This window comes from Pinus tabuliformis, chromosome 8 (assembly GCF_031772625.1).
Source record: "Pinus tabuliformis cultivar Carrire ecotype Pingquan chromosome 8, CPIR1, whole genome shotgun sequence".
NCBI lineage: Eukaryota > Viridiplantae > Streptophyta > Pinopsida > Pinales > Pinaceae > Pinus > Pinus tabuliformis.
This window is the reverse complement of record NC_142294.1, coordinates 1,812,875,404-1,812,879,172: the sequence shown is the minus strand read 5'-3', so window position 1 is coordinate 1,812,879,172 and position 3,769 is coordinate 1,812,875,404.

Here is a 3,769-nt window from a genome sequence, read left to right as displayed (position 1 = left end):
GGGTAGATGAATCCGGCATCCAACAGTTTTTGCAGCTCTTCCTTGACAATGTCCTTAAGGGCTGGATTCATTCTCCTCTGGGGTTGCCTAACTGGTTTACAATCCTCTTTGATGTATATATGATGGGTACAGACCGAGGGATGGACTCCTTTCATCTCCTTATAGCTCCAAGCAAAAGCATCTAAGTGGCTGGCCAATAGGCTACACAACTCCTTCTCTTGGGAAGGAGATAGGGAGGAGCTGATCTTTAATGCTCTCTCAGGGCCAAACTCCACACTTTTGACTCTGGGAGTGACAGGGCTGGTTGTACAAAGGTCCACTGAGGTGCTAGCTTGGGCATCCTCCACCAATTTTTCTAAAGGTAGTGCACTGGTAGGTGGATTCTGGATCAAGTTCTCGATCAAATCATCCTCGGTTGGGGGATTTCTTCTATTGGTTTCTATGGTACACAGAGGTGCTGAATACACCTCGTCTTCTTCTCCTTCTTCCAACCAGAGTGGTAAATCATGCTCTAAAGAAGGTTGGGCAGGAGGGTATAGGACTAGCTGCTTGGACATGGGACCATTCTTGATGGTCATGTTTCCTGCCCGACAACTTATGTAAGCATCTGCAGTAGCTAACCAAGGCCTTCCCAAGATGAGAGGATACCCAGTAAGCTTGGCCTTTGGTTGCAGAACCAGGAAGTCTGCAGGGTATTCCCAAGAATCAATAGAGACCAAGACATCCTCCACAATCCCTTCGGGAGTCACGGTGGAGCGATCTGCTAATTGCAGTACTGTCGAGGTTTTCCTCAAGGAACCCTGAAGATTGAGTTTAAGCATGGTATCTCTGGTCATCACATTGATGGCTGCCCCCAGATCAATCAAGGTGTGGGGGATAATGGTGCCATTGATGTGAACATCTACTACAGGGCTTCCAGGATCTAGGTACTTTGGGCAGATGACTTGTCCTAGCATAAGGTCAGACAGTTGTCCTATGACATTGATAGTTGAGGCATCTTTCTTCCGTCTGCCTGGGTGTTTGAAACACTTCTCCTTAACCAGCTTGTTATATATAGGCACATCCTTGATGGCTTGGAGAAGTGGGATTTTTACACACAACTGCTTGAGCTCACCCAAAAGCTCATCTTCTTCTGGGTTAGGTTGTGTGGTGGCTGTTAGTCTCTCAGGAAAGGGTGGAATAGGCTTTGGTTCACTCTCCTGATGGTTTTCCTCATCCTCTGGGGGAGGAGGTTGGCGATCTGGAAGAGTCTTTCCAGATCTAAGATTGATCTCCTGGATCTCCACAGCATAGGTAGGGCATGAGGTCTCCCCAGTATATACCTGCTGAGCCTGTCTATTGTTGGGGTTCGGGTTCGGTTGAGCAGGCATCTGAGGTTGCCTAGGAGGAGCAGGAGGTAAAGGCTGAGGTTGAACTGGTGGTGGAGGCAAAATGGCAGGAGGAGTGTTGTATTGGGGCCTCCACCCCGACTGAGGAGCACTCCATTGAGGCTGCGACTGGGTATGTGAGTGATATGGATGAGAGGGAGGTTGAGTAGGATACTGAGGTGGATAAGACCATGGAGGAGGCATGGACCAAGAAGGATGAGCAGGGGGACCCCAGGAAGGCATAGGAGTCGATTGGTTGGGGTTGTAATAAGCTTGAGATGCCCCTTGCATCCCCTGCTGATAAGGTCTAGATCCTTGAGGTCTCCGTTGGTTGATGAAGTAGAGAGGTTCAGTGGGGGCTTCAGTCCCTTGGTACATGGCCTTAAATCCAGGTAAGGTTGGACACTGATTTTTTGGGTGGTCCTCCTCACAAACGAAACACACTTCAACCGAATGCAATGGACATTCGTTCTTAGGGTGTCTTCTGGTGCACCTAGGACAGAAGATAGCCAAGGCTCTCTCAGCTTCTTCTTTCTTCTGCTGGATCCTGAATGTGTCCAGCTGCATGGCAATGGTCTGTCTCACCTCACTCTTAAGATCTTCTAATTGGTTTGTAAACTCATGTTTGGAGAAAGGGACACCAGTGGAGAGGAGATTTCCTCTACCTCTTTTCCTAGCTGCCCTAGAATGATTTCGGAACACAGTCTTGATGTCCTCGTAAGGCAGTTGGTAAATGTCCCCCCCAGCTAACATGTGAAGGGTGTCTAAGAGATCTTCAGGGATTCCTCGGAGTAGAACCAACTTGAGGGATTCAGGGTCAAGCGTGCACCTGGCCCGTTTATAGCTAAGTTGGAACCTCTCCTCATAATCCTCTAAAGACTCATCATTCCCCATGGTCATTCGAAAGATCTCTCCCTTAGTTTCCTTGGACCTACAATAATCCCTATACTTGGTATTGAAGGCTTGCTGCATCTGAGCCCAAGTAGCTATGCTATTCCCAGGTAATCCCATGAACCAGCGTAGGGCTGCATCCTTAAGAGTAGAAGGGAAAAGCTTCAGCTTTTGCTCATCTTCAGTATAGTCATAGGTTCTACAAAGGACAGCAAACTCAAACAAGAAGGTATCAGGATCCTCAGTGGTCAGTCCATGGAAGTGAGGCAAAGCAGAGGGGCTAATGTTTTTCATTTTCATCTCCCCATTGGTCTCTCGGATGGGGAAAGCTCCTTCTATTCTCTCATCTTCTCTATTGTCAGCCATAGCTACAGATGGAGTGGTCTCTAACTCTTCTTCTTCTATAGGGTCTTGGTATATCTTTGGATGTTCACCTATAGGTTCCTCTGGGTCACGGTCACCAAAGAAGAGTGAAGGGTGACTCAGTGATGTGGTGGGGGTGTTTGGTAGGAATTTGCCTGATCTATCACGGTTCCTACGAGGCATGAAATGGAAAGGACTTTTCTTTCTTTTGTTTTGAGTGCTTTTGTTTTTTTTCTTTGGTACCTGCAAAACTGAAACAAAGTGATCTACAACTAACTATATTGCTCAAATGAAATTGCAAAATTGGAAAGCTAATCTAGGAAAGCAAGAAATATTAATCTAGGAAAGCAGGAAATGCTAATCTAGGAAAGCAAGAAATGCTAAGCTACTTTTGCAAAAAGGGAAATGAAGTAAACTACTGAGCAGAAGTAAGAGTATGGAAGTAGAAGAAAAGCAACAATTACTAATACTCTGACGCTTCCCCGGCAACGGCGCCAAAAAGGATGGTGAGCTCCAGTATTGTAGCAATAATGCTACAACTCCTGGGGCTTCCTGTCTCTCATTTTATCAACCCGGTAGTTCGTACAAACTTGGAAGCGACGGTGCTATATGCACAAGTACTAGCTCTTGTCGCAGCTGTCACTTGGTCAGCTGGCACAAGTCCGCTAGGGCTCAAGCCAACTTCTATAGGCTCTCAGAAGAAGCTTGCTAATTGATGGACGAAAGCTAATCTCAAAGGAAAGCTACTCTACTTGACAAAAATGAACTGAAAGCAAATCAAAGCATGTAAACCTAGGAAACCCTAATTTAACTAGTCTAACCTCTACAATGCAAGAAATGTGAATGAAGCTTCTACCAATGTTGTCACTACCTCTGATAAATGAAAATGCATCGTTCTAAACTACTTGCATCATGAAAGTTATGTTTTTGTATTTTCTTTTAAGTGTGTGGGATGATGGTGATCTTGAGCTAACTAGGGTTTGGTTGTGCAGATGGGATGGAGAAGGAAGGAAAGCGTGGGATAGGTTGGGGAGGCTAGAAGAGGTCCCTAGGGATCCTTAGCACCCATCCACAGAGGTTCCTCGCATTCAGATGCTCAGCAACCGAGAGAGTGGCCTCCTACAGGATGGCTGTGGAGAATCCTACAG